This window comes from Anomaloglossus baeobatrachus, chromosome 3 (assembly GCF_048569485.1).
Source record: "Anomaloglossus baeobatrachus isolate aAnoBae1 chromosome 3, aAnoBae1.hap1, whole genome shotgun sequence".
Classification (NCBI taxonomy): Eukaryota; Metazoa; Chordata; class Amphibia; order Anura; family Aromobatidae; genus Anomaloglossus; species Anomaloglossus baeobatrachus.
Window position 1 is genome coordinate 247,659,641 of NC_134355.1, and position 19,136 is coordinate 247,678,776.

Sequence of the window (19,136 nt, forward strand, 5' to 3'; positions counted from 1 at the left end):
TTCCTGTAAAGAGGACAAAGAATGATCGGATAGGTTAATTACCTTAGGGTGATCATCCCTCTTTTTCTTGCCAAAATTATCCATCCTAGTTTGTATACTCCTCTTCACTCCCTGTCGGGTACGGAATGAATGTGGATTCATATATTCACTGTCTTGATGAGAGGTACTACTGCTCGCCTCTGAGGACACAGAAGAAAGAGAACTTGTACGAGATATCCTGGGATTTTGGTTAGTCTTTCTGTACTGCCATCGAAAAATTTTTACAGTTTCATAATCTTTAAGATCCCTCTGGTACTTTTTCAATTTTAAAGAGCTGACATCCTGTTCTAATTTATTCAAACTTTTGTCCAATTCCTTATCAAATTCATCCAATTGTTCACTGGTGAGATCTTTTTCAAGTTCTTTGTAGATATTTAATAGTTGCAAATCAACCTCCTCAATCAATTTGTTCTGTTTACCAATAATGATCTCAATAAATGATAATGAACATTGAGTCGCCACTTCCTCCCATCTTTTGATAAGAGCGTCATCATCAAGGTCAAAGGATGGGTAAATCTGCACCCTTAAACCTCTAGGGATAATTTTCTGTGAAAAATAATTATCCAGAGAGGTTTTAGTCCACCATAAACGGGTTTTCTTAAAAATAAGATTAGAATAAGATTTTTTGGCTTCTAAAACGTCATTACGGACTTCTTTAAAAATACCTGAGGCACCATTATTAAAAATAGTACTCGCTTTGGATTGCCAGATTTTCTCCCTGGCTTTTAAATCCATTGTGGAGTAAAAAGGATTTTTAAATCTGTTGAAAAAACAGGAATATTTAATAACCACAAAATACCTTTTTAAATACATATATAAGGCCAGTAACTGGGATCATATATTCAACACAAAACAAAGTTTATGGCCAAAATGTAACAATTTTAATGATCAAATCACATAATTATACAGCAAAGTACCACAGGCATAAAAAGGGGGGAGGGGGGGGGGGGGGAGGGGCAGAGGAAAATGAGGTTAATCAATATGGGATAGGAAAAAGTCCAACAGTATATCAATGATTGTACAGTACAAAACTAAAGTGCATAGTGCTCAACTTTATACTGAATAAATAAAAGGACAACTTCCTCCCAATTGAAAACCAGGGAATAATGTGCACATGCAGCCAATTGCAGCTCGATTTGGGCAGGAAAATTCCACAGTTTATTTAAGGTAAACTGCACAATGAATAGCAATGTGGCATAGGTTAAAGTAATCTATGTAGACATTATCATACGCACACGCTGCAATGAAGGCAAATAGCCGTTAGAGAGAACCAGCAGAGATAATCCAATTCCCGGTGTAATAAATAGTGTAAAGCTTGTAAGTAGCAATATATACCTCTGTCCCGAGCCCACGCTTCCGACGTACGTTTCGTCGCAACTTCTTCAGGGAGCGTGTGTTAGGAAGGTAGGGGGAGGTTTTTAAACACATCGGTGGCCAGTAAGCAGCTGAACGTCAGTCAGCTGATAGATCGGGTGAGTCACATCACGGCGCATGAATCTTCCACACATGCCGTAATCAGGGGGAGACGTGGTAGCGGACAGCGGGAGCAAAGCGTCAGTAATCGTCATGGAGACGGCGCCTGCGCTCAAACCCCCTATAGCCGCCGACAGGTCAACCCACGGCCGTATTTTAGAACATGCGCACTGACCCAAAAGTTGGACTTAGTGAATTACAGAAAATAGACCACATTAATGCGGTTCATCCCATCATAGAATGAGAATCAGGAAAATTCATGTAGAAATATAGTATGAAATATATAAAAAACTATGCAATCAGCAAGGCTCAAACTGTCATATGAGATTACAATTATACATGTGAATAATACGAACCCACAGGTTATAGAACTAAGTATAGCAAAACCCTACAACCAAAAAATTAATATGATATAATAATATATAACAAAATCCTTAAAGTTTTGTACAAACGTGACTATGCAACATTATCGGAAGTATAAATATATAATTAAATTAAAAGTTAAAATTATATACATGCAAGTGATAGTGCTAGCATGACCATAGTCATACATAAGTGGGGGAGTGACGACAGACAATTATATGAGCTACTAAAAATTCATAGACATTTTATATATATAGATGAGTGAATAATAAAAATCTAAGAATAAAAAGTGAATGTGTACGCATAAATTAAGAGCACATATAATTAATTCTCAAAGTGCATTGGAAATCCTTAGGATTATATGAAAAAGTGAAAAATCAAAATAACCAAAAATATAGAATATAATTATCTATAAAAATATGTGCATACGAAAATAATGCTAGCATGACCACAGGTCATGCACAAGTGAAACTGTGAAACAAAACAATTTTATGAGCTACCAAAAAATTGCATTATTATATATGTAATAAATAAATAAAAAAATATATTTTTTACTTTTTATATGAGAGAAAGTGATTGTGTACACATAAGTTGAAAACGCATGTAGTTAATTTTAAAAATGCGCAAAAAATCATATGGATGTATGTGAAAAGTGAATAAAAAAAAAAAAAAAAATAAATTCCAAAATATAAATATATAATTGTATATAAAATGTATATGATTTTATACATACAAATAGTGAAACGAGCATGACCGCGGTCATACACAAGTGAGAACTGTGAGACCAAAACAATATTATAAGCTAACAAAAATGCATAAAACGTTTTCCGTATGTAAATAAATACAAAAAATGAATTAAACAGTAAATGTGTTCACATAAATTAAGAACACATATACTTGATTGTAGGTTTACACACAGAACCCATACACGCATAGCAATAATAACACCCGCTGTATTAAAATCAGAGCCTCCATGATGCATGGTAGAAAGATGGCACAAAATAGGGATCTTCTCCAATTCAAATCACCGTCCAACAACCCAAAATAACAAAGTACATGGCACCAACTATAAGAGAAAAAGAAGAGGTTAAAATCAGAAAAGGTAAAATACAAGAATATGAACAACCCTAACCCCTAAAAAAACCCTAACCCCTAAAAAGTCCGAATACACAAAATCATGATTTTTTTAGGGGTTAGGGTTGTTCATATTCTTGTATTTTACCTTTTCTGATTTTAACCTCTTCTTTTTCTCTTATAGTTGGTGCCATGTACTTTGTTATTTTGGGTTGTTGGACGGTGATTTGAATTGGAGAAGATCCCTATTTTGTGCCATCTTTCTACCATGCATCATGGAGGCTCTGATTTTAATACAGCGGGTGTTATTATTGCTATGCGTGTATGGGTTCTGTGTGTAAACCTACAATCAAGTATATGTGTTCTTAATTTATGTGAACACATTTACTGTTTAATTCATTTTTTGTATTTATTTACATACGGAAAACGTTTTATGCATTTTTGTTAGCTTATAATATTGTTTTGGTCTCACAGTTCTCACTTGTGTATGACCGCGGTCATGCTCGTTTCACTATTTGTATGTATAAAATCATATACATTTTATATACAATTATATATTTATATTTTGGAATTTTTTTTTTTTTTTTATTCACTTTTCACATACATCCATATGATTTTTTGCGCATTTTTAAAATTAACTACATGCGTTTTCAACTTATGTGTACACAATCACTTTCTCTCATATAAAAAGTAAAAAATATATTTTTTTATTTATTTATTACATATATTATAATGCAATTTTTTGGTAGCTCATAAAATTGTTTTGTTTCACAGTTTCACTTGTGCATGACCTGTGGTCATGCTAGCATTATTTTCGTATGCACATATTTTTATAGATAATTATATTCTATATTTTTGGTTATTTTGATTTTTCACTTTTTCATATAATCCTAAGGATTTCCAATGCACTTTGATAATTAATTATATGTGCTCTTAATTTATGCGTACACATTCACTTTTTATTCTTAGATTTTTATTATTCACTCATCTAGATATATAAAATGTCTATGAATTTTTAGTAGCTCATATAATTGTCTGTCGTCACTCCCCCACTTATGTATGACTATGGTCATGCTAGCACTATCACTTGCATGTATATAATTTTAACTTTTAATTTAATTATATATTTATACTTCCGATAATGTTGCATAGTCACGTTTGTACAAAACTTTAAGGATTTTGTTATATATTATTATATCATATTAATTTTTTGGTTGTAGGGTTTTGCTATACTTAGTTCTATAACCTGTGGGTTCGTATTATTCACATGTATAATTGTAATCTCATATGACAGTTTGAGCCTTGCTGATTGCATAGTTTTTTATATATTTCATACTATATTTCTACATGAATTTTCCTGATTCTCATTCTATGATGGGATGAACCGCGTTAATGTGGTCTATTTTCTGTAATTCACTAAGTCCAACTTTTGGGTCAGTGCGCATGTTCTAAAATACGGCCGTGGGTTGACCTGTCGGCGGCTATAGGGGGTTTGAGCGCAGGCGCCGTCTCCATGACGATTACTGACGCTTTGCTCCCCGCTGTCCGCTACCACGTCTCCCCCTGATTACGGCATGTGTGGAGGATTCATGCGCCGTGATGTGACTCACCCGATCTATCAGCTGACTGACGTTCAGCTACTTACTGGCCACCGATGTGTTTTAAAAACCTCCCCCTACCTTCCTAACACACGCTCCCTGAAGAAGTTGCGACGAAACGTACGTCGGAAGCGTGGGCTCGGGACAGAGGTATATATTGCTACTTACAAGCTTTACACTATTTATTACACCGGGAATTGGATTATCTCTGCTGGTTCTCTCTAACGGCTATTTGCCTTCATTGCAGCGTGTGCGTATGATAATGTCTACATAGATTACTTTAACCTATGCCACATTGCTATTCATTGTGCAGTTTACCTTAAATAAACTGTGGAATTTTCCTGCCCAAATCGAGCTGCAATTGGCTGCATGTGCACATTATTCCCTGGTTTTCAATTGGGAGGAAGTTGTCCTTTTATTTATTCAGTATAAAGTTGAGCACTATGCACTTTAGTTTTGTACTGTACAATCATTGATATACTGTTGGACTTTTTCCTATCCCATATTGATTAACCTCATTTTCCTCTGCCCCTCCCCCCCCCCCTCCCCCCTTTTTATGCCTGTGGTACTTTGCTGTATAATTATGTGATTTGATCAATAAAATTGTTACATTTTGGCCATAAACTTTGTTTTGTGTTGAATATATGATCCCAGTTACTGGCCTTATATATGTATTTAAAAAGGTATTTTGTGGTTATTAAATATTCCTGTTTTTTCAACAGATTTAAAAATCCTTTTTACTCCACAATGGATTTAAAAGCCAGGGAGAAAATCTGGCAATCCAAAGCGAGTACTATTTTTAATAATGGTGCCTCAGGTATTTTTAAAGAAGTCCGTAATGACGTTTTAGAAGCCAAAAAATCTTATTCTAATCTTATTTTTAAGAAAACCCGTTTATGGTGGACTAAAACCTCTCTGGATAATTATTTTTCACAGAAAATTATCCCTAGAGGGTTTAAGGGTGCAGATTTACCCATCCTTTGACCTTGATGATGACGCTCTTATCAAAAGATGGGAGGAAGTGGCGACTCAATGTTCATTATCATTTATTGAGATCATTATTGGTAAACAGAACAAACTGATTGAGGAGGTTGATTTGCAACTATTAAATATCTACAAAGAACTTGAAAAAGATCTCACCAGTGAACAATTGGATGAATTTGATAAGGAATTGGACAAAAGTTTGAATAAATTAGAACAGGATGTCAGCTCTTTAAAATTGAAAAAGTACCAGAGGGATCTTAAAGATTATGAAACTGGAAAAATTTTTCGATGGCAGTACAGAAAGACTAACCAAAATCCCAGGATATCTCGTACAAGTTCTCTTTCTTCTGTGTCCTCGGAGGCGAGCAGTAGTACCTCTCATCAAGACAGTGAATATATGAATCCACATTCGTTCCGTACCCGACAGGGAGTGAAGAGGAGTATACAAACTAGGATGGATAATTTTGGCAAGAAAAAGAGGGATGATCACCCTAAGGTAATTAACCTATCCGATCATTCTTTGTCCTCTTTACAGGAAAGCATTTTGCAGAAGGGACTAACTTTTTCCCCTACTTATGACTTAGATAAATTCACAACAATAAAGGATATACATCTATTTGCCCGAAAATTATTATTGAAACGGCATTTTGAAAAAGGGTCATCTGAATTGGATACTTCTCCATTTGAGAGTGAGAAGGAGATTGAAGCATTAAGAATTCTTGAGAGTTTGGCCAATGAGGAAGAGGATGATAACTGTAGTAAGTATCCTACACACCTTTATCGCAAATCCTCTACTTTTCCTAATTTAAATACCTGTCCTGCCATTGACATTTTTGTTAAATTGGTTTCTCAGGACATTGAAAAACTTGGAACCAACAAATCATCTAATTTGAATGATCAAGAGAAAGTAGCTCTAAATGAAATGAAGTCGTGGTCTGATGTTGTTTTTAAACCGGCGGATAAGGGGGGCAATCTGGTGATCTGGAGCAACAAGCTTTATGAGAAACAGGCCTTTAAGCAATTGTCTGATGGCAAGTGCTATAAAAGACTCAGTCAGAATCCATTATCTAAGTTCCAACAGGATTTAATGGTGATTCTAGAGAGGGCCTATGAGGAAAATATTATTTCTAAAAAACTTTTTGAAGCTATGTTGTGCAAGAAACCCAGATTGCCCACCCTCTATCTATTGCCTAAAATTCATAAGTGTGAGACCGACCCTCCTGGAAGACCCATTGTGTCGGGCAACGGTGGTCTCTGTGAGGTAGTTTGTCAGGTAATAGATTTCTATTTGAAACCGTTGGTCCAGACCTTACCATCATATATACGGGACACCACCTCGGCATTAAGCCACTTTGACAATTTACAGTTACAGGGTGAAATGATGATGGTTACTGCCGATGTGGAAAGCCTTTATACTTCTATTAGGCATGATGATGGTTTAAGGGCTGTGACGTGGTTTATGAGGAATAGTAACATTGAGCCACGATTAGTCGAACTACTCCTGATACTATTGGATTTCATTTTGAGACACAACTGCTTTTTGTTTAAAGATCAAGTTTACCTCCAGCTCCAAGGGACTGCAATGGGGGCGTCTTGTGCGCCCTCGTATGCAAATTTATTCCTTGGGGCTTGGGAGAGGGAGATCTTTATGAGTAACCCAGTTGACCAGATTGACCGTATCCATCATTGGATACGGTATATTGATGATATATGGTTTATCTGGGAGGGGTCCCAAAAACAATTGGATGACATGATGTTGAGGCTAAATGATAATCCACTTAATATTAAACTCACGTTTCAATGTGGTTCCAGGTTGAGTTTTTTGGACATCGATGTTAGAATTACAGCTGATGGTTGCCTCGAAACTGATATTTTCAGGAAAGCTACGTCTACGAATGCATTCTTACATGCCCAATCTTCTCACCCTAAGGGAACAATCGGAGGAATTCCGATCGGGCAATTTTTGAGAGCGAAGAGAATCTGCTCTACAGAGGATAATTTCTGCAAACAATCAAAGGACCTATATAGTCGGTTTCGTGAGAGAGGCTATAGCCACCGAAATATCCGCAATGGCATGAAAAGAGCAGCATCATTGTCTCGTAATGAATTACTGTATAAACCATCAAATAAACCTTTGGCCCAAAGTAATGAGGTAAGGCTGATTACCAAATTTAATAGCCAGTGGACACGACTGAGAGATATTATCCAAACTCATTGGGAAATATTGTTTACTGATCCAATACTAAAAAGGATTCTTCAATCTGAACCTAGGATCACAGCCCGTCGGAGTGCCAACCTCAGAGACTTACTGGTGAAAAGCCATTATCAACCTAAGAACACAGCCCAATCAGGTGAAATAAAAGGTTTCTTTCCTTGTGGTTTATGTAGAGCCTGTCTTAACTTAAGGAAAAGTAGGGAATTTACCAACGGTGATCAAACACGCACCTACAAAATATTACATCAATTAACGTGTTCATCTAAAGGTGTTGTATATCATGCTACGTGCCCCTGCAAGAAGGTATATGTGGGGATGACGACCAGAGAACTGAAATTCCGGGTTAGGGAACACGTACGGGATATTGAAAAAGCAAAAAATTCCAAATTTGACGAACAACTAAAAACTATTGCCAGGCACTTTAAATTATGGCACAATTGCGATGCTAGTAAACTCTCCATTATTGCCATCGATCAGGTCTCTCTTGGTCAAAGGGGTGGAAATTTATTTAAAGTACTGTCACAGGTAGAAAGTAGATGGATCTACAGGTTGAACACAGTTGCACCTAAGGGTCTTAATGAGAATTTTGGTTTTGCGTCATTATTATAGTTTATTGTTCATGATTTTGTGTATTCGGACTTTTTAGGGGTTAGGGTTTTTTTAGGGGTTAGGGTTGTTCATATTCTTGTATTTTACCTTTTCTGATTTTAACCTCTTCTTTTTCTCTTATAGTTGGTGCCATGTACTTTGTTATTTTGGGTTGTTGGACGGTGATTTGAATTGGAGAAGATCCCTATTTTGTGCCATCTTTCTACCATGCATCATGGAGGCTCTGATTTTAATACAGCGGGTGTTATTATTGCTATGCGTGTATGGGTTCTGTGTGTAAACCTACAATCAAGTATATGTGTTCTTAATTTATGTGAACACATTTACTGTTTAATTCATTTTTTGTATTTATTTACATACGGAAAACGTTTTATGCATTTTTGTTAGCTTATAATATTGTTTTGGTCTCACAGTTCTCACTTGTGTATGACCGCGGTCATGCTCGTTTCACTATTTGTATGTATAAAATCATATACATTTTATATACAATTATATATTTATATTTTGGAATTTTTTTTTTTTTTTTTTTATTCACTTTTCACATACATCCATATGATTTTTTGCGCATTTTTAAAATTAACTACATGCGTTTTCAACTTATGTGTACACACTCACTTTCTCTCATATAAAAAGTAAAAAATATATTTTTTTATTTATTTATTACATCTATAATAATGCAATTTTTTGGTAGCTCATAAAATTGTTTTGTTTCACAGTTTCACTTGTGCATGACCTGTGGTCATGCTAGCATTATTTTCGTATGCACATATTTTTATAGATAATTATATTCTATATTTTTGGTTATTTTGATTTTTCACTTTTTCATATAATCCTAAGGATTTCCAATGCACTTTGAGAATTAATTATATGTGCTCTTAATTTATGCGTACACATTCACTTTTTATTCTTAGATTTTTATTATTCACTCATCTATATATATAAAATTTCTATGAATTTTTAGTAGCTCATATAATTGTCTGTCGTCACTCCCCCACTTATGTATGACTATGGTCATGCTAGCACTATCACTTGCATGTATATAATTTTAACTTTTAATTTAATTATATATTTATACTTCCGATAATGTTGCATAGTCACGTTTGTACAAAACTTTAAGGATTTTGTTATATATTATTATATCATATTAATTTTTTGGTTGTAGGGTTTTGCTATACTTAGTTCTATAACCTGTGGGTTCGTATTATTCACATGTATAATTGTAATCTCATATGACAGTTTGAGCCTTGCTGATTGCATAGTTTTTTATATATTTCATACTATATTTCTACATGAATTTTCCTGATTCTCATTCTATGATGGGATGAACCGCGTTAATGTGGTCTATTTTCTGTAATTCACTAAGTCCAACTTTTGGGTCAGTGCGCATGTTCTAAAATACGGCCGTGGGTTGACCTGTCGGCGGCTATAGGGGGTTTGAGCGCAGGCGCCGTCTCCATGACGATTACTGACGCTTTGCTCCCCGCTGTCCGCTACCACGTCTCCCCCTGATTACGGCATGTGTGGAGGATTCATGCGCCGTGATGTGACTCACCCGATCTATCAGCTGACTGACGTTCGGCTACTTACTGGCCACCGATGTGTTTAAAAACCTCCCCCTACCTTCCTAACACACGCTCCCTGAAGAAGTTGCGACGAAACGTACGTCGGAAGCGTGGGCTCGGGACAGAGGTATATATTGCTACTTACAAGCTTTACACTATTTATTACACCGGGAATTGGATTATCTCTGCTGGTTCTCTCTAACGGCTATTTGCCTTCATTGCAGCGTGTGCGTATGATAATGTCTACATAGATTACTTTAACCTATGCCACATTGCTATTCATTGTGCAGTTTACCTTAAATAAACTGTGGAATTTTCCTGCCCAAATCGAGCTGCAATTGGCTGCATGTGCACATTATTCCCTGGTTTTCAATTGGGAGGAAGTTGTCCTTTTATTTATTCAGTATAAAGTTGAGCACTATGCACTTTAGTTTTGTACTGTACAATCATTGATATACTGTTGGACTTTTTCCTATCCCATATTGATTAACCTCATTTTCCTCTGCCCCCCCCTCCCCCCTTTTTATGCCTGTGGTACTTTGCTGTATAATTATGTGATTTGATCAATAAAATTGTTACATTTTGGCCATAAACTTTGTTTTGTGTTGAATATATGATCCCAGTTACTGGCCTTATATATGTATTTAAAAAGGTATTTTGTGGTTATATAATTCCAACTGTACTACAATGCAAAATGAGATTTTTAGCAAATAATTGATCAATTTTTTGAGCCACCCCTGCCATGTCACAGCAAATCTTGATAGGGGGGTCCTACCCTATATTTAATATTTACATTGTGACATGCGGCCTCCTAAATTCATTAAAAGCAGACCCATATTGAAGCAACACATACTTGTGACATTTCAGAAACCACTTCCATGTTTTCAAGGAAAGGTAACTGCGAATGAAGGCAATCAACCTCCCAGCATGTGCAATTAAAAGTGAAAATTCACATATTATTCCAACTGTACTATAATGCAAACTTAGATTTTTAGCAAATAAATAATCAATTTTTTGAGTCCCCCTACCACGTCATGGCAAATCTCGATAGAGGGGTCCTACTCTTAAAAAATTGATCAATGATTTGCTAAAAATCTCATTTTGCATTATTCTACAATTGGAATAATATGTGAATTTTCACTTTTAATTGTTTGCATACCATTCTCAAGCAGTGCTGGCTCCCCCTCTTTTTGTTGTCATAACAAGCACTGGTTCCCTCCCTCCCTCAACATGTTACGATGAAGATTGAGTCTGTTCCCCAGTTACTACCGCTTCTACTTCATGCACTGAAATGCGAGGCCCCATCTCCCTTTTTACCACATAGGGCAGTGATGGCGAACCTGTGGCACTCCAGCTGTTGCAAAACTACAATTCCCATCATGCCTGGCCATTCAAAGCAAAAGCTTTGGCTGTGAAGACATGATGGGAATTGTAGTTTTGCAACAGCTGGAGTGCCACAGGTTCGCCATCACTGACATAGGGTGTCGTCTCCCACAGGTGATGTAATTTCCAGGACCACTTCTTGACCCTCACCATAACCCTGTCTCCCGGGGAGAATACTTCTGTACCAGTCTTGTGTCTTCATGGGTCACCTAAATTAGCCAACCACATACTATGCACTGTTTTCAGCTGCCAGCAGCGCTCCCAGGCCCACTCAGAGGTTGTTTTGGGAGAGTCAACTGAAGGATTAAGCATGTCTTAATTCTCCCTATTGACCCTATCAAACATGAACATATGAGTTAAGTACCCAGGCGTGCGATGTACCCTTGTTGTTATAAGCCCACGTTAATTTAGGCAAATTCAGGCATTTGTGCTCTCTGCTCACCCTGCAGTCTTTCAGTTGCATATCTGAAGAAGGGTGCGGTTGCAGCATTCACAAGCACCATTGCCATGGAGATGATAAGGAGTTGTCCTTGACTGTTCAATGCCCTACAGCCAGGCATCCTGAAATCACGCTCCCTGTGCTGAGTGAATTCTCTGTAGACACATGAACACTTGAATGAAGAACAGACACACCACCTCAGTGGCTAATTCAGTGGTCTGATCTCTCGTTGGCACCATCACTACGTGCTTAGTGAAATTATCGGTCATCACCAAGCAGTAGGAGTACCTGGAACTGGAGTACCCTATCTGAACTTAATCTATTATGAGTATCTCCAGGGGCACGGAAGTCTGGATGGTTTGGACAGGGACTTGTGGTTTGGGCTCTTATTCAATCCACATGCTCGGCACTGCTGGCAAATTTCAATGATCATTTTTCTAGCTCTGGGCAGTACATTATGCGCTGCAACCATCTGTATGTCTTCTCACTCTCAAAATGGACCCTCTTTCAAAGACCTCATAGGCAGCCACTGGACCTAATGTCATAGGAATCATAAGCTAATGTTGATATTGCAACTTGGTCTGTAGATAAATTCAGCGATACAAGAGATCCTGTTCTACACACAATTTGTCCCATTGTTGCAATAGTTTCTCTCTCTCTCTAGGGATAGTTCCGCCCACTCGATGGGTCGGGCCATATTTTGTACTAAACCCAATACTTTACTAATTTTATATGTTGGTTGTCATCATGCGCTTTCTCCCAATTGACAGAAGTTTTCTCGAGCACTGTGGGCGTCCCAGAAGTCACCCCGCTTGAATGTACCACACTCTGTAAGATGGTGTAATTAAATTTCAACAGTCAGGCCACACACCTTTGCTCCAATGCCCTCAGTTTGTCGTTTTCCAAGTGAATCAACAGATTGTTGTCTATTATCACTACCACTTGAGCCCCCATCAAATACTCTGCAGAGCATTCTGTCATGGCCCAGACCAGAGCTATTCGTTTTGCCAGAATGAACTCTAGTTTGATAGGTTACGATCTGGCTCTCTTAGAGATTGACTGCCATATGCAACCACTCGAATTCCATATGCAACATCGGACCTAGACTGTGCAGACTACCAATGGTGTAGTGCAGAAAGGGGGTGTCAAAAAGGGCATAAGCAAGAAGCGGTGCACTGATTAAGGCAGCTTTCACACTTTTTGAATGCCTTTTGCTGTGAGAACCCCCATTGGATGAGATGATTCCAGGGTTCCTCAGTGCTACACCTCAACTGCTCATTCACAGGACCAACTAGATAAGCAAACTTTTTGTCATAAATTGCCTGTAATACCCCGCCAGCCTAACAAAAGCTAATACCTCTGGTTTTGTGCCACCTCTGGATGGTTTAAACCTTGCTGGTCTCCGGAAGCTCGCCTTCAAAAGTTATTACATTGTCCAAGTCTTCTACCTAGTCCCAGAACATCTGAAACTTCATGGGTTTAAAGTGCTGGAGGGGAAAAAAGCGCAATAGGGTCTTGCCCAAAACAGAGTAAAAATAAATAAGGGAATATGCTCACCTTATTAAGTTGTGTATCACACAACTTGATATAAAGCCTTTAACCAGCTGCTGCAGAGTCCACGTGCTAGAAAAGCCGAAAAGCTGCTTAGCAACACTGTAAAATGTGGATCTACCACTGCTGGAAATATGACACACATCCAGGAGAAATATAATGCAAAGTGGTTTAATTCAATGCATTTCAAACCCACTTCATTAGGAAATGCACAAGCTGTATTTTTATATACACATCAGACAACGTGCAGACCATACGACCCTTTTCACCTTTTGAACCCTGGGTCATAGTTATGTGTCTTGTTTTGGTGCCCTTTTTTTGAACAACCAGCAGTTTTATTTATGGACTGTGTTACTAACGTAGTCTGTCATTCTAGTGGATTTCCAAATGATGAAGTGGGGTACTCTTCAAAAAGCGTTGAATTAAACCACCTTGCATTATATTTCTCATGGAAGTGTGTCGTATTTCCAGTAGCGCAGTGTTAGAATCCCATTTTACAGTGTTCCTAAGCGGCTTTTGGACTTCATGGGTTTAACCTTAAGTCAATGCTCTTGGATTCATTGCAGGACTTGGATTCACTGCAGATGGTCTTCAAATGATGTTCCGAACAACACTACATCATCCAGGTATATCAAGACCAACTCAAAGTTCAGGTCGCCAAGACAGAGTTCCATTAACCATTGAAATTTTCCAGTTGCATTAGTCAGGCTGAATGGCATTGTATTGAACTCATAAAGTCCCATCGGGAGGATAAACACCATATTTTCCTTGTCTTTCTCCACCACCAGTACTTGTCAGTATCTGCTGGCCAAGTCTAACATGGAGAAATTCTTCACCCTGCCCAAGGCAAACAATGACTCTTCAATCTGAGGCAAGAGGTACGCATCCAATACTGTGCAAGCATTTAGTTTTCAATAATCAAACCAAAGTGTCCCGTCTTTTTTCCGCACCAAATTATTGGTGCCGGCCAAGTGCCCTGGCTCTCTTGAATGACTCAATTGTCCAGCATGCTGGCTACCATATTCTTTACTTCCTGATAGAGTTTTTAAGTGATTTGGCAATAGCGTTACTGGATTGGGGGTGTTGCTTTCATTGGGATTTCATGCTCAATGCTAGGGGAACAGCCGAAGTTTTCTCCATGTCACGAGAAGGTCTCCTGGAATTCCCACAAGGTATCCTCCAAATTGTTAGTTGAACTGAGGTTAGCATTCCCCTATCCACTTCCATTTTGTCCAATGTAATTCGACCATTCCTCTATGGGTTGGTCCTTTCTTGTTTCACAATTTCAAACACATGGTCCAAGCCAATCTTAATCAGGATGGAGATAAAATCCCAATTTTTTGAGTACTTCTCCATCAGGCACGAAGACGTCAGCCAACATGGTTCCTGCAGGTATAGTGACTGTTTCATCCATCACGTTGATGCCTCGATTGGCACACATCTATCCCTCACTATAGTCAGGGAGCAAGCTACTAAAGGCTTAGTTGACGACTTTTCTTCGGGCGCAGGCTTTATGAAGATTTTTAATTCATTCATCTTTTGATAAGCCCCTACTGGTAGCATCAGCAGTTGTTCTTTCCTTGGTGTAAGTACCACCAGTTGACACAGGGGCACAATGATCATGTCCACCCGGCACCCAGGGGGACCATTTTCAGGAAGTTACAGCTTCACACCACCAGCTGTCGTTTTATGTCAGTTGATGGGCTGTAGTTAGCTGCCAATATGGTGGTCCTTTTTTGGCATATAGATGGTGAATCAAGTCCTGCAGAATGTTCATTCCAAGGGTCACATCCAGTCCCCTCCAAGGAGGATGATCCACCAGTATTACCCCTTTGATACCAATTTCCTGCCCAAACAACTTCATTCTCATCCACATGATCCCCCTTCACCAGCAGCTGGCCATTATTAGCAGAAGTAAGGTAGATTACTAGGCCATGTTTGGGAATCATCATGTGACTGAAATAGTGCTCAAATAGTTCTAGAGGTATGATGGTGAATTCAGACCTGGTAGCTGCAGCGCCCCATGGGGAAGATGGTTAACCTACTAGTTGCCGAGCCGTTGAGGGTCGGGTCAGGCGATGTCACAGGTGGCCTTGCCTGGTTCAGTTGCCCCGAGGCATGCAGTAAAAGGAAGGGAAAGCGAGGTGATTGGGAAAGTTTGTCGTGACTCCACCTGTGGTATGCGACCAGGGAGTAGCTGCCACTGCAGTATTCCTCACCGGGGCAGGTGTTATGGCAGCTGGGAGGGTGTCGCTCCCCACAGGCGGAGCATGCACCGAGTGGATGATCAGGGTTAGAATGGCCGTTGGCACCAAAGCGCTGGGCGGCGATGCCGGTAAGGACAAGCCGCAATACAAAAAATGACAGTTTGCACTCTGATAATGCTAAAGTATGGAAACCATGAATGTGTGAACATGGACCTGCATTACTGCTAAGGAAAATCTAAGAAAAATAAGATATTTAGCATATATAAATGGCCATTTGTATATCTGCCCAGTTGCCACTTCATGGCATATCTCATAACTGTGTACCTACACTATGCTGAAGCCTCTCTCTGGGTTAAAAACCTCCTGTGTATGGGCAAGTCAGAACCTGCTATATAAGATAAGATTACCTGTAGCAAGTGGGGGAGGGGTGCACGGTCAGAAGGTATGACCCTCTTAATACAGACAAAAAGACTGACTGCACTCACCAAACTGAGGTGTGAACAGGTGCATAACTGAACATGACACAAAATACAAAAAAAGACAGTTTACACTCTGACAAAAAGACTGACAGCACTCACCAGTTACGAGATATGCTATGAAGTGGCAACTGGCCAGATATACAAATGGCCATTTATATATGCTAAATATCTAATTTTTCTTAGATTTTCCTTAGCAGTAATGCAGGTCCATGTTCACACATTCATGGTTTCCATACTTTAGCATTATCAGAGTGCAAACTGTCTTTTTTTGTATTTTCTGTCATGCTCAGTTATGCACCTGTTCACACCTCAGTTTGGTGAGTGCAGTCAGTCTTTTTGTCTGTATTAAGAGGGTCATACCTTCTGACCGTGCACCCCTCCCCCACTTGCCACAGGTAATATTATCCTATATAGCGGGTTCCTACTTGCCCATACACAGGAGGTTTTTAACCCAGAGAGAGGTTTCAGCATAGTGTAGGTACCCAGTTACGAGATATGCCATGAAGTGGCCATTGGGCAGATATACAAATGGCCATTTATATATGCTAAATATCTAATTTTTCTTAGATTTTCCTTAGCAGTAATGCAGGTTCATGGTCACACATTCATAGTTTCCATACTTAAGCATTATCAGAGTGCAAACTGTCTTTTTCCAGAACGTCCCTCCGGACAGCACCACAGGAGGAGTTAATCCCCTTGACCTATACAGGGACAGGATCAGAGAGAGGTTTAAAGGCCCCTCCCACCTCCACCCTCCAGTGTTTTTCCTGTCCCTTCAGGAGACAGACGCATGAGAGGTGCTCCTAGAGTGGAGCTATTTTATCCTTTGGAATTTCATCAAGAAGTACAGGCTCAGGGGGATCGGGGGTCTCGGCCTTCCCTCCACCTTGTCAAGTTGCCTGGGGTCAACACCTCTCGAAGAGAGGTCCCTCAGCCATTGCTCGCTGTATGAGAATGGACTCAGGGAGATCGGGGGGGTCCCGGCCTTCCCTTCTCTCTGTCAAGAGGTCCGGGGCCGACACCTCTCGAAGAGAGGTCCCTCAGCCATCAGCGCACCATCTGCAACAATGTGGTCTTTCTGCCCATGATGCCACTTCTCTTCATGGAGGGCTCTTGGCATTATCAGTTTCCTCTATCCCTCTAAGGTTTGGAGGTGGAAAGAAGGGGTGAAGCCACAGAACAGTGGAGGCTGCAAAGGTGAGTGCACTGGGAATTTGCGGGGCCTCTGGGCTGACTCAAGCTGCATGCCTTATGCAACCCTGGGCCTCATGCACAAAAGTTTAGCCTTGGAACTTTCTGAGTAGATTATGCCGCATGGTGAGGTTGCTGCCTCATGTTATGCTGGGATCAGCAGACCTCATGTTTGAGTTCAGAATTTACCTGTTGATGGAAACTTATGTTGATCCTCATGTTGTGGTTTAATAACACTCAGTTGATTCCACTATTATCTCACCAGACCAGGTTCTGTCTGATTTACTCCTTCTATAGGAGGGAATAATGTGGATACAACCCATTACCTCGCATTTGGAACTTGCCCTCCAGCTGAACCTCAAGGTGAATTAATTGGTTCAGGTGTGACTAATTTGGCATTTAGGATACCACTCATGAAGTAGGTGTATCCTGAAGTTCACAGGTGAATTACACTCTTAAGGGTAAGTCTGATGGGGCTTCACAACTCTGGCCTCGCTCCTCAGGGCTCTGGCCTTGCGACGACTGCAACTCGTGCCTCGCGGCTCTGGCCTTGCGCCTCACGGCTCCGGCCTCACGGCTCCAGCCTCATGCCTCACGGCTCCGGCCCCGTGCCTCACGGCTCCGGCCTCGTGCCTCACGGCTCCGGCCTCACGGCTCAAGCCTCATGCCTCGCAGCTCCGGCCTTGTGCCTCGCGGCTCCGGCCTCGCGCCTCACAGCTCCGCCCTCACGGCTCCGGCCTCGTGCCTCACGGCTCCAGCCTCGTGCCTCACAGCTCCGGCCTCCTGGCTCCGGCCTCACGGCTCCGGCATTGCGCCTCACGACTTTGGCCTCGGCCCACAAGCCACACAACTCTGACCACACGCTGACTTTGCACCTTGGGACAGTCGAGGCCTCACTGCTTGGCGTCTCTGGTCTTACTGCTTCTCAGCCTTGACCTTCATGGCTTGACTTCACTGGCTCTTGGCCTCCGGGGCTTGTGCCTTGTGCCTCCGGGCTTGTGCGTTGTGCCTCTAGGCTTGTGAATTGTTCCTCTGGGCTTGCGCCTCTGGCATTGTGCCTCTGGCCTTGTGCCTCTGGCTTTGCGCCTCATGCCTCTGGCCTTGCGCCTCTGTCATTGCGCCTTGCGCCTCTGGCATTGCGCCTTGCGCCTCTGGCATTGCTCCTTGCACCTCTGGCATTGCACCTTGCGTCTCTCTGGCCTTGCGCCTCTGGCCTTGCGCCTCTGGCATTGCGCCTTGTGCCTCTGGCATTGCGCCTTGCGCGTCTGGCATTGCGCCTTGCGCGTCTGCGCTTTTTCGACTTGCACCGGTGGCCTAGTACCTTGCGCCTCGGGCTGCATACTTCACATCTTGGGTCTCTAGCATTGACTTTGGTTAGAGAGGCTTCACACTTTTGGACCTGCACTTGGCTTAGCGTGATAAGCAGCCATGCTTGAGTTGGCCTAGTAATTCTCCTTATTACGGCATCAGAACAGGAATCTGAGTTCAGCTACGGTCCTTCCTTTCTAATCAGTGGTATTCAGCTGTGCTTAGTTGCTTAAATCTGGTCTTTCATTTATAATTTATGGCTAAAGAGAAATGTTTATCAAGTTCATCCTATAATGGAAAGAACTGAATGTAGCCGATAATGGTAATAGCCCCATATTACTGTGAAGGGTCCCTTGATGGCAATCGGACAAGTTTTCTGGACCATTGTTCAACATATGGAATCTTGTAAATAACATGTGAGGTTTTTCCAACATCTGGTGGAAGGGAGCTCTATAGTCTCCCTCTTAAGGCTGCTTTACACCAGACAATCTATCGTGCGATAGATCGTCGGGGTCACGGTTTTTGTGACTCACATCCGGCATCGCTGGCGATTCCGGCCTGTGTGACACCTCCTAGTGACGCAGTATCGCTCACAAATCGTGAGTCGTGTACTGCTCACTAGGTTCCATAATATTGTTTAATTTAGTTGTTCATCGTTTCC